This window comes from Salvelinus fontinalis, chromosome 1 (assembly GCF_029448725.1).
Source record: "Salvelinus fontinalis isolate EN_2023a chromosome 1, ASM2944872v1, whole genome shotgun sequence".
Taxonomy (NCBI): domain Eukaryota; kingdom Metazoa; phylum Chordata; class Actinopteri; order Salmoniformes; family Salmonidae; genus Salvelinus; species Salvelinus fontinalis.
Genome location: NC_074665.1, coordinates 64,967,379 through 64,980,614, shown reverse-complemented (window position 1 = coordinate 64,980,614; position 13,236 = coordinate 64,967,379). Strand labels below are relative to the sequence as shown.

Genomic DNA, 13,236 nt, shown 5'->3' with positions numbered 1-13,236 from the left:
GTACTAATGGATATACTGTAGATAGAGGGGTGGTGAGGTGTAGACCTCTAGTAGTACTAATGGATATACTCTAGATAGACGGGTGGTGAGGTGTAGACCTCTAGTAGTACTAATGGATATACTGTAGATAGAGGGATGGTGAGGTGTAGACCTCTAGTAGTACTAATGGATATACTGTAGATAGAGGGGTGGTGAGGTATAGACCTCTAGTAGTACTAATGGATATACTGTAGATAGAGGGATGGTGAGGTGTAGACCTCTAGTAGTACTAATGGATATACTGTAGATAGAGAGGTGGTGAGGTGTAGACCTCTAGTAGTACTAATGGCTATACTCTAGATAGAGAGATGGTGAGGTGTAGACCTCTAGAAGTACTAATGGATATACTCTAGATAGAGAGGTGGTGAGGTGTAGACCTCTAGTAGTACTAATGAATATACTCTATATAGAGGGGTGGTGAGGTGTAGACCTCTAGTAGTACTAATGAATATACTCTATATAGAGGGGTGGTGAGGTGTAGACCTCTAGTAGTACTAATGGATATACTGTAGATAGAGGGGTGGTGAGGTGTAGACCTCTAGTAGTACTAATGAATATACTCTATATAGAGGGGTGGTGAGGTGTAGACCTCTAGTAGTACTAATGGATATACTCTAGATAGAGGGGTGGTGAGGTGTAGACCTCTAGTAGTACTAATGGATATACTGTAGATAGAGGGGTGTTGAGGTATAGACCTCTAGTAGTACTAATGGATATACTGTAGATAGAGGGGTGGTGAGGTGTAGACCTCTAGTAGTACTAATGGATATACTGTAGATAGAGGGGTGGTGAGGTAAAGACCTCTAGTAGTACTAATGGATATACTGTAGATAGAGGGGTGGTGAGGTGTAGACCTCTAGTAGTACTAATGGATATACTGTAGATAGACGGGTGGTGAGGTGTAGACCTCTAGTAGTACTAATGGATATACTGTAGATAGAGAGGTGGTGAGGTGTAGACCTCTAGTAGTACTAATGGATATACTGTAGATAGAGGGGTGGTGAGGTGTAGACCTCTAGTAGTACTAATGGATATACTGTAGATAGAGAGATGGTGAGGTGTAGACCTCTAGTAGTACTAATGGATATACTGTAGATAGAGGGGTGGTGAGGTGTAGACCTCTAGTAGTATTAATGGATATACTGTAGATAGAGGGGTGGTGAGGTGTAGACCTCTAGTAGTACTAATGGATATACTGTAGATAGAGGGGTGGTGAGGTGTAGACCTCTAGTAGTACTAATGGATATACTGTAGATAGAGGGGTGGTGAGGTGTAGACCTCTAGTAGTACTAATGGATATACTGTAGATAGAGGGGTGGTGAGGTGTAGACCTCTAGTAGTACTAATGGATATACTGTAGATAGACGGGTGGTGAGGTGTAGACCTCTAGTAGTACTAATGGATATACTGTAGATAGAGGGATGGTGAGGTGTAGACCTCTAGTAGTACTAATGGATATACCTTAGATAGAGGGGTGGTGAGGTATAGACCTCTAGTAGTACTAATGGATATACTCTCGATAGAGGGGCGGTGAGGTGTAGACCTCTAGTAGTACTAATGGATATACTGTAGATAGAGAGTGGGTGAGGTGTAGACCTCTAGTAGTACTAATGGATATACTCTAGATAGAGAGATGGTGAGGTGTAGACCTCTAGTAGTACTAATGGATATACTCTAGATAGAGAGATGGTGAGGTGTAGACCTCTAGTAGTACTAATGGATATACTCTAGATAGAGAGATGGTGAGGTGTAGACCTCTAGTAGTACTAATGGATATACTCTAGATAGAGAGATGGTGAGGTGTAGACCTCTAGTAGTACTAATGGATATACTCTAGATAGAGAGATGGTGAGGTGTAGACCTCTAGTAGTTCTAGAGGTCTAAATAGAGGGACTTTGGATAATGAGCCAGTCATGCAGAGAGTGACGACAAGGGAGAGACAGAGCACCATCTCACCACCACCCAGAAAACGGCAGAGTCTGCAGTTTAGGTTGTTATTTCTCTCTCTTGTCCGTCAGTACCACCACTTAACCAGATAATTAAAATATCAGCACATCTGGCTGATTTAGGGCCCTGAACAGACAGCTGGTTGGCCAGGAGACATTGTGAAATGTCAGCCATGTCATTGGGATTGTAGGGCTTGATGTGGAGCAACAGACTGAAGTAAGATAATGATCGGAGGTAAATGAAGTGAATCAGACAGAGACCAGACGTTACCCTGCATAGTGCTATTGCAATTATAACCTCTGTTTAATCTCTGGTAATCTACTCCGATACTGATGTAATCTAGTATAATCTCCAGACATAGGCGCCTAATGCAACGCCTGATACACACACATTACTGGTGCAAAAGGTTGGTAGCGATTGTTATTGAAATTAGTTTATCTTGGGCCTCTCGAGTGGCGCAGCGGTCTAAGGCACTGCATCGCAGTGCAAGAGGCGTCACTACAGACCCAGGTTTGTTTCCGGGCTGTATCACAACCGGCCGTGATCGGGAGTCCAATAGGGCGGTGCACAATTGGCTCAGAATCGTCCGTGTTCGGGGAGGGTTTGGCCAAGGTGGCTTTACTTGGCTCATCGCGCTCTAGCGACTCCTTGTGGCGAGCCGGGCACCTGCAGGCTGACTTCGGTTGTCAGTTGAACAGTGTTTTCTCTGACACATTGGTGTGGCTGAAATTGGGGAGAAAAAGGGTACCGGATATGTACAAATATATACAAATAAATTATACAAAGAAAAAAATATATATACAGATAGAAAATGTGTTTATGTTGGTCAATGTGTGTTGGTCAATGTGTGCGTCTGTTTGCTTGTGTAACGACACACCTGAAAACACGTGCTACACCATTGTTAGGGTACAATAGGAAGTAACTGTGAGTGTCAAACTAGGTCAACTGAGGTAAATCTACAACAGCACTCGGACATTTCCTCTCTCTCTTTTTCAGACACACACACACACACACACACACGCACACACACACACACACACACACACACACACACACACACACACACACACACACACACACACACACACACACACACACACACACACACACACACACACACACACACACACACACACACACACACACACACACACACACACACACACTAGGCAGGTAAATTGAGAAACAAAGGTTCTACGTGTTTTCTGATTAGTATGACACAATAACAGCTTTAAATTCCATCATCAGAGAGGCTTTAACCTGAGACTGATGTGCAGAGCAATAAGGCTAAAGGCCTGTGATGTTCTGGGTCACTGACTCAGACATCATTATAACATCACTAATTTGTTTCTCTACCTTCAAAGTGATGTCTGTGAGAGGGTGGCTCTGACACATTCCATGGGACCATTGAGGTTGAGCAGAACCCTTTGAGGTGTATGTATGTATGTGTGTCTGTGTGTGTGTGTGTATATGTGTGTGTGTGCTACAATTGCTATGGCTTTCCACAGCAGAGATCTGATAACCTCACAAACCCTAGAGCAGGCTTCCCCAACTGGTGGTTTTATTTGGCCCCTAAGTTTTCTGTTGGACATTAAAAAAACTGTAAAAACACCAGGAAATCAGCTCTAAGTGATCTTAATTTAAGAAATGTGTTTCCATGCATAATAGAGAGAAATGTGATCATATACAAATGTAAGCAATGTTTCAAGATAAATGGCCTCCAACTGCTCTTAAATGCTAGTAAAACTAAATGCATGCTCTGCAACCGATTGCTGCCCGCACTTGCCCGTCCGCATAGCATCACTAGTCTGGACGGTTTTGACTTAGAATATGTGGACAACTGCAAATACCTAGGTGTCTGGTTAGACTGTAAACTCTCCTTCCAGACTCACATTAAGCATCTCCAATCCAAAATTAAATCTAGAATCAGCTATTTCGCAACAAAGCCTCCTTCACTCATGCTGCCAAACATACCCTCGTAAAACTGACCATCCTACCGATCCTTGACTTCAGCGATGTCATTTACAAAATAGCCTCCAACACTACTCAGCAAATTGGATGTAGTCTATCACAGTGCCATCCATTTTATCACCAAAGCCCCATATACTACCCACCACTGCGACCTGTATGCTCTCATTGGCTGGCCCTCGCTACATATTCGTCGCCAAACCCACTGGCTCCAGGTCATCTATAAGTCTTTGCTAGGTAAAGCTCCGCCTTATCTGAGCTCACTGGTCACGATAACAACACCCACCCGTAGCACGCACTCCAGCAGGTATATTTCACTGGTCATCCCCCAAAGCCAACACCTCATTTGGCCGCCTTTCCTTCCAGTTCTCTGGTGCCAATGACTGGAATGAAAATCACTGAAGCTGGAGACTTTTATCTCCCTCACTAACTGTAAGCATCAGCTGTCAGAGCAGCTTACCGTTCACTGTACCTGCCAATCTGTAAATAGCACACCCAACTACCTCATCCCCATTTTGCTATTTATTTATTTTGCTCCTTTGCACCCTGGTATCTCTACTTGCACATCATCATCTGCACATCTATCACTGCAGTGTTAATGCTAAATTGTAATTATTTCACCTCTATGGCCTATTTATTGCATTACCTCCCTAATCTTACTACATTTGTACACACTGTACATAGATTTTTCTATTGTGTTATTGACTGTACGTTTGTTTATGTGTAACTCTGTGTTATTGTTTTTGTCGCACTGCTTTGCTTTATCTTGGTCAGGTCGCAGTTGTAAAGGAGAACTTGTTCTCAACTTGCCTACCTGGTTAAATAAAGGTTAAATCAAAATAGATACGCTCCTGTGCCACCATCCAGAGACTGAGCAGACCTCTCTCTCTCTCTCTGTGTAATAACCCACAGGAGAGAATGAGTTGAGGAGAGAAAGGAACTTTTTTACAGATGGAATGAGAGACTCTCTGTCTTCAGTGCATTTAGATAGAAGAAGAACCTAACCTCTCATGCCATTTCTCATACACCTATCGTTGTTTTCAGGCATTGTGTTTGTTGTAAGTGTCAGGCTGTGTGCTAGTTGTGCAGTATGGTGGTCTAGTTGGCATTTCATAGTCAGAATAAGTGCATGATGGAGACTCATGGCCTATTCTCCTCTCTCTGTGGCGACTACTTTCACATCAACATATCAACATGTCTACTGTTAAACACATCAGCATAACTCTTTTAAAAATGTTACATTTCTACACACCCGCACAGTCAATCAGAACTCAACTCAGAAAGACCACCAGATATGTAAAACACAGCATTGGCGAGCCACAGAAATGTCTTGTTTGCCATTTTGAGAATGTGTAAATTCAGAAATGTAGAGTTGCTAAATTTAATATATCTCTGGCTCCCTGAGACAAGTTGACCCAGTGGATAAATCCTTAAACACCACAGGATATCATAGAGCCCAAACCATGTTATAAGTGACAGGGAGAGAGGGAGAAGGAGGGAAGTCGGAGAGAGGCATAGAGCTAACAGAGTGGGAGGTTAGAAAGAGGGAGAAGGAGGTAAGTCAGAGAGAGGCATAGAGCTAACAGAGTGGGAGGTTAGAAAGAGGGAGAAGGAGGGAAGTCAGAGAGAGGCATAGAGCTAACAGAGTGGGAGGTTAGAAAGAGGGAGAAGGAGGGAAGTCAGAGAGAGGCAGAGCTAACAGAGTGGGAGGTTAGAAAGAGGGAGAAGGAGGGAAGTCAGAGAGAGGCATAGAGCTAACAGAGTGGGAGGTTAGAAAGAGGGAGAAAGCGAAAGAAGAGGGAGAGAACGGATAGAGGGGAGGGGAGCGAAAAAGGACACAGAGGAATAAAGCACATGAGAGAGAGAGAGGGAGGGAGAGAGAGAGTGTTTTTGGCGGAAGGAGATAGGTCTCTCATTAGCGTTCTTTCAGGGTTTACAATTAACCCTAGACACACACACATGCACACCAACCCCCCACGACCATGGTGCCTAATCCAATCAGACGGCAGCTCCAGGGGCGCTGTGTAAGCCCTGTCCAATCGTATTAAAGCGTGCTAACAGGATTATGGGAGGTTTACCATGCTGATTTCACCACTATGCTGTCAATTCTGCCTCTCATTCCACTTACACACACACAATCCTATTTCTATTGTCACAGTCGCCATCTCTCTCTCTCTCTGTGTCTGTGTCTGTTTCTTTCTTTCCCTCCCTCCCTATCCACCCCCTTTCTCTCTTTCTCTGTCTGTTTCTTTCTTTCTCTCCCTATTTCCCCCGGTCTCTCTTTCTCTCTCGCTCTCTGGCAGTGTAATCAAATAAAATAAAATGCTTCGTAAACAACAGGTGTAGACCAGTGGAGGCTGCTGAGGGGAGGACGGCTCATAATAATGGCTGGAACGGAACAAATGGAATGGCATCAAACACGTGGAAACCATTTCCATGTGTTTGATGTATTTAATACCTTTCCATTCACTCCAGTCCAACCGTTACCACCAGCCCGTCCTCCCCAATTAAAGTGCCACCAACCTCCTGTGATGTAGATTAACAGTGAAATGCTTACTTCGCAACAATGCAGAGAAAAAACATGTATAACACGAGGAATAAGTACATAATGAGTTACGGTAGTTTGGCTACATACATGGGGTATCAGTACCGAGACGATGTGCAGAGGTACGAGGTAATTGAGGTAGATATGTACATATAGGTAAGGGTAAAGTGACTAGGCAACAAGATAGATAATAAACAGTAGCAGCAGCGTATGTGATGTGTCAAAAGAGTTAGCGCAAAGCGGGTCAATGCAAATAGTATGGGTAGCTATTTTGTTAACTATTTAATAGTCTCTTGGTTTCAGACTTGGTGCATCAGTACCACTTGCTGTGCGGTAGCAGAGGGAACAGTCTGTGACTTGGGTGGCTGGTGTCATTGACAATTGTTAACGCCTACCTCTGACACTGCCTGGTATAGCGGTCCTGGATGGCAGGGAGCTCGGCCACAGTGATGTACTGGGCTGTACACACTACCCTCTGTAGCTCCTTGCAGTCTGCTATACCAAGCGCTGATGCAACCAGTCAAGATGCTCTCAATGGTGCAGCTGTATACTTTTTTGAGGATCTGAGGGCCCATGACAAATCTTTTCAGCCTTCTAAGGCAGAAGAGGCGTTGTTGTGCCCTTTTCAAATCTAATTTTATTTGTCACTTGCGCCGAATACAACCTTACAGTGAAATGCTTAATTACAAGCCCTTAACCAACAGCTTTAAGAAGTTATAAGAAGAAAAAAAAATATTAAGTAAAAAATAGAAAACAAAAGTAACAATTAATTAAACAGCTTGTTAATTCCTTAGGGATGTGGACTCAGAGGAACTTGATGCTCTCGACCTGCGTCACTACAGCCCTGTCGATGTGGATGGGGGCATGCTCGGCCCTCCGTTTCCTGTAGTCCACGATCAGCTCCTTTGCCTTGCTGACGTTGAAGAATAGGTTGTTGTCCTGGCACTACACTGCCTGGTCTCTGACCTCCTCTCTATAGACGGTCTCATCGTCGTCAGTGATCAGGCCTACCCCCGTTGTGTCGTCAGCTAAGGTAATGATGGTGTTGGAGTTGTGCGCGGCTACGCAGCCGTAGGTGAACAGAAAGTATAGGAAGGGACTAAGCACGCACCTCTGAGGGGCCCCCGCGTTGAGGGTCAGTGTTGCGGATGTGTTGTTGCCTACCATCACCACCTGGGGACGGGCCTGTTTTATTTCCTGTTTGAGTTTTTGCTTGTAAGCAGGAATCAGGAGGATAGAGTTATGGTCAGATTTGCCAACGGGAGGGTGAGGGAGAGCTTGGTATGTGTTTCTGTGTGTGGAGTTAAGGTGATCTAGAGTTTTGTTGTCTCTACTGGCACAGGTGACATGCTGGTAAAAATGAGGTAAAACGTTTTCAGTTTCCCTGCATTAAAATCACTGGCCACAAGTGCATTTTCTTCTTTGCTTGACAGTGAGATAGTGAGCTACGGCCATAAAGCTGTTACTTAGCAGTGCATTGTTCTGCTCCATGTTCTTCTGTACTGGAAGCTTGTCTCATCTCCTCATCTCATCTCAAATCTCATATCTTGTCTGACTGCAGGGTCAAACACACACAGACATACAGAGACACACACACACGCATACGTATGCACCTGTATGTACAAACACACACACAAATATACAGTTGAAGTCGGAAGTTTACATACACTTATGTTGGAGTCATTAAAACTCGTTTTTCAACCACTCCACAAATTCCTTGTTAACAAACTATAGTTTTGGCAAGTCGGTTAGGACATCTACTTTGTGCATGACACAAGTAATTTTTCCAACAATTGTTTACAGACAGATTATTTCACTTATAATTCACTGTATCACAATTCCAGTAGGTCAGGAGTTTACATACACTAAGTTGACTGTGCCTTTAAACAGCTTGGAAAATTCCAGAAAATTATGTCATGGCTTTAGAAGCTTCTGATAGGCTAATTGACATAATTTGAGTCAATTGGAGGTGTACCTGTGGATGGATTTCAAGGTGTACCAAACACAGTGCCTCTTTGCTTGACATCATGGGAAAAGGAGACGCGTTCTGTCTCCTAGAGATTGATGTACTTTGGTGCAAAAAGTGCAAATCAATACCAGAACAACAGCAAAGGACCTTGTGAAGATGCTGGAGGAAACAGGTACAAAAGTATCTATATCCACAGTAAAACGAGTCCTATATCGACATAACCTGAAAAGCCGCTCAGCAAGGAAGAAGCCACTGCCCCAAAACCGCCATGAAAAAGCCAGACTACGGTTTGCAACTGCACATGGCAACGTACTAGATCGTACTATTTGGAGAAATGTCCTCTGGTCTGATGAAACAAATATAGAACTGTTTGGCCATAATGACCATCGTTATGTTTGGAGGAAAAAGGGGGAGGCTTGCAAGCCGAAGAACACCATCCCAGCCTTGAAGCATGGGGGTGGCAACATCATGTTGTGGGGGTGCTTTGCTGCAGGAGGGACTGATGCACTTCACAAAATAGATGGCATCATGAGGCAGGAAAATGTTGTGGATATATTGAAGCAACATCTCAAGAAGTCAGTCAGGAAGTTAAAACTTGGTCGCTAATGGGTCTTCCAAATGGACAATGACCCCAAGCATACTTCCAAAGTTGTGGCAAAATGGCTTAAGGGCCACAAAGTCATGGTATTGGAGTGGCCATCACAAAGCCCTGACCTCAATCCTATAGAACATTTGTGGGAAGAACTGAAAAAGCTTGTGCGAGCAAGGAGGCCTACAAACCTGACTCAGTTACACCAGCTCTGTCAGGAGGAATGGGCCAAAATTCACCCAACTTATTGTGGGAAGCTTGAGGAAGGCTACCTGAAACGTTTGACTCAAGTTAAACAATTTAAAGGCAATGCTACCAAATAATAATTGAGTGTCTGTAAACTTCTGACCCACTGGGAATGTGATGAAAGAAATAAAAGCTGAAATAAATCCTTCTCTCTACTATTATTCTGAAATTTCACATTCTTAAAATAAAGTGGGGATCCTAACTGACCTAAGACATGGAATTTTTACTAGGGTTAAATGTCAGGAATTGTGAAAAACTGAGTTTAAATGTATTTGACTAAGGTGTATTTAAACTTCCGACTTCAACTGTATACACTATACCTACAAAAGTATGTGGACACCCCTTGAAATTTGTTGAATCAGCTATTTCAGCCACACCCGTTGCTGACCGGTGTATAACATGAATCACATAGCCATGCAATCTCCATAGACAAATATTCACAGTAGAATGGACTTACTGAAGAGCTTAGTGACTTTCAACGTGGTACCGTCATAGGATGCTACCTTTCCAACAAGTCAGTTCGTTAAATTTCGGCCCTGCTAGAGCTGCCCTGTCAACTGTAAGTGTTGTTATTGTGAAGTGGAAATGTCTAGGAGCAACAACGGCTCAGCCGCAAAGTGGTAGGCCACACAAGCTCACAGAACGGGACCGCCGAGTGCTGAAGCGCGTAGCATGTAAAAATTGTCTGTCCTCACAACCGAGATCCAATCTGCCTCTGGAACCAACATCACCATAAGAACTGTTTGTCGGGAGCTTCATGAAATGGGTTTTCGTGGCCGAGCATCCGCACACAAGCCTAAGATCACCATGTGCATTGCCAAGCATTGGCTGGAGTGGTGTAAAGCTTGTCACCATTTCATTTTTTTGCTTGTAATAAATTTGCACAAAAAAATTAATGTTTTTGCTCTGTCATTGTGGGGTAATGTGTGTAGATGGATTAGAAAAAAAGCAATTTAATCGATTTTAGAATAAGGCTGTAACGTAACAAATGTGGAAAAAGTCAAGGGGTCTGAATAATTTCCGAAGGCACTGTATATATATATACATACACTTCCGGTCAAAAGTTTTAAAACACCTACTCCTTCAAGGGTTTTTCTTCATTTTTACTATTTTCTACATTGTAGAATAATAGTGAAGACATCCAACTATGAAATAACACACATGGAATCATGTAGTAACCAAAATTGTTAAACAAATCAAAATATATTTGAGATTCTTCAAATAACCACACTTTGCCTTGATGACAGCTTTGCACGCTCTTGGCATCCCCCCTGAATGAGTAGGTGTTCTTAAACTTTTGACCGGTAGTGTATATACAGTGCCTTGCAAAAGTATTCATCCCCCTTGGGGTTTTTCCTATTTTGTTGCATTACAACCTGTAATTTAAATGAAATTTTATTTGGATTTCATTTAATGGACATACACATAATAGTCCAAATTGGTAAAGTGAAATGAAAAAAATTACTTGTTTAAATACAAAATTAAAATGTAAAAAGGAAAAGTAGTGCGTGCGTATGTATTTACCCCCTTTGCTATGAAGCCCCTAAATAAGATCTTGTGCAACCAATTACCTTCAGAAGTCACATAATTAGTTAAATGAAGTCCACCTTTGTGCAATCTAAGTGTCACATGATCTGTCACATGATCTCAGTATATATACACCTGTTCAGAAAGGCCCCAGAGTCTGCAACACCACTAAGCAAGGGGCACCACCAAGCAAGCGGCACCATGAAGACCAAACAGGCCAGGGACAAAGTTGTGGAGAAGTACAGATCAGGGTTGGGTTATAAAAAATATCAGAAACTTCCCACGGAACACCATAAAATCCATTATTAACAAATGGAAGGAATGTGGCACCACAGCAAACCTGCCAAGAGAGGGCCGCCCACCAAAACTCACGGACCAGGCAAGGAGGGCATTAATCAGAGGCAACACAGAGACCAAAGATATCCCTGTAGGAGCTGCAAAGCTCCACAGCGGAGATTGGAGTATCTGTCCATAGGACCACTTTAAGCCGTACACTCCACAGAGCTGGGCTTTACGGAAGAGTGGCCATAAAAAAGCCATTGTTTAAAGAAAAAAATAAGCAAACACGTTTTATGTTCGCCAAAAGGCATGTGGGAGACTCCCAAAACATATGGAAGAAGGTACTCTGGTCAGATGAGACTGACATTTTGCTTTTTGGCCATCAAGGAAAATGTTTATGTCTGGCGCAAACTCAACAGCTCTCATCACCCCGAGAACACCATCCCTACAGTGAAGCATGGTGTTGGCAGCATCATGCTGTGGGGATGTTTTTCATCGACAGGGACTGGGAAACTAGTCAGAATTGAAGGAATGATGGATGGCACGAAATAGATGGAAATTCTTGAGGGAAACCTGTTTGTCTTCCAGAGATTTGAGACTGGGACGGAGGTTCACTATCCAGCAGGACAATGACCCTAAGCATACTGCTAAAGCAACACTCGAGTGGTTTAAGGGGAAACATTTAAATGTCTTGGAATGGCCTAGTCAAAGCCCATACCTCAATCCAATGGAGAATTTATGGTATGACTTAAAGATTGCTGTACACCAGCGGAACCCATCCAACTTGAAAAAGCTGGAGCAGTTTTGCCTTGGAGAATGGGCAAAAATCCCAGTGGCTATATGTGCCAAGCTTATAGAGACATACCCCAAGAGACTTGCAGCTGTAATTAATTGCTGCAAAAGGTGGCTCTAAAAAGTATTGACTTTGGGGGGGGGGGGTGAATAGTTATGCACGCTCAAGTTTTTTTTTTGGTCTTATTTCTTGTTTGTTTCACAATAAAAAATATTTTGCATCTTCAAAGTGGTAGGCATGTTGCGCAAATCAAATGATACAACCCCCCCCCCAAAAAACTATTTTAATTCCAGGTTGTAAGGCAACAAAATAGGAAAAATGCCAAGGGGGGTGAATACTTTCGCAAGCCACTGTATATATACAATACCAGTTAAAAGTTTGGACATACCTACTTATTCAAGGGTTTTTCTTTATTTTTACTATTTTCTACATTCTAGAATACTAGTGAAGACATCAAAACTATGAAATAACACATATGGAATCATGTAATTTAGTAACCAAAAAAGTGATAAACAAATCAAAATATATCTAATATTTTTGATTCTTCAAAGTAGCCACCCTTTGCCTTGTTGACAGCTTTGCACACTCTTGGCATTCTCTCAACAAGCTTGATGAGGTAGTCACCTGGAATGCATTTCAATTAACACGTGTGCCTTGTTAACTATATATATATACACACACACATACACTCACACACACACACAACAGTGTACCTCTGTGCCGGAAGTCTTGTCTCATCTCTGTGTCTGGATGGAGATGTCATTAACAGCTCCAGCAGCATGTAGAGATCAGTAGCGTGTTATAACATGGTCTATCAGTACCATACCACAGAGTGTTAACACCAGAGAGGCATAACACGGTCTGTCAGTACCATACAACAGAGTTAACACCAGAGAGGTATAACACGGTATGTCAGTACCATACCATACCAGTGTTAACACCAGAGAGGCATAACACGGTCTGTCAGTACCATACAACAGAGTTAACACCAGAGAGGTATAACACGGTATGTCAGTACCATACCATACCAGTGTTAACACCAGAGAGGTATAACACGGTCTGTCAGTACCATACAACAGAGTTAACACCAGAGAGGTATAACACGGTCTGTCAGTACCATACAACAGAGTTAACACCAGAGAGGTATAACACGGTATGTCAGTACCATACCATACCAGTGTTAACACCAGAGAGGCATAACACGGTCTGTCAGTACCATACAACAGAGTTAACACCAGAGAGGTATAACACGGTATGTCAGTACCATACCATACCAGTGTTAACACCAGAGAGGTATAACACGGTCTGTCAGTACCATACAACAGAGTTAACAC

The 13,236-nt window shown here is 42.9% G+C and overlaps 1 protein-coding gene across 4 annotated transcripts in view; it reads left to right on the top strand.

The window, feature by feature from the left end:
• Positions 1-13,236, top strand: part of LOC129859823 (slit homolog 1 protein-like) — a 207,429-nt gene that overhangs the window by 115,117 nt on the left and 79,076 nt on the right. The gene's annotated exons all lie outside the window — the stretch shown is intronic.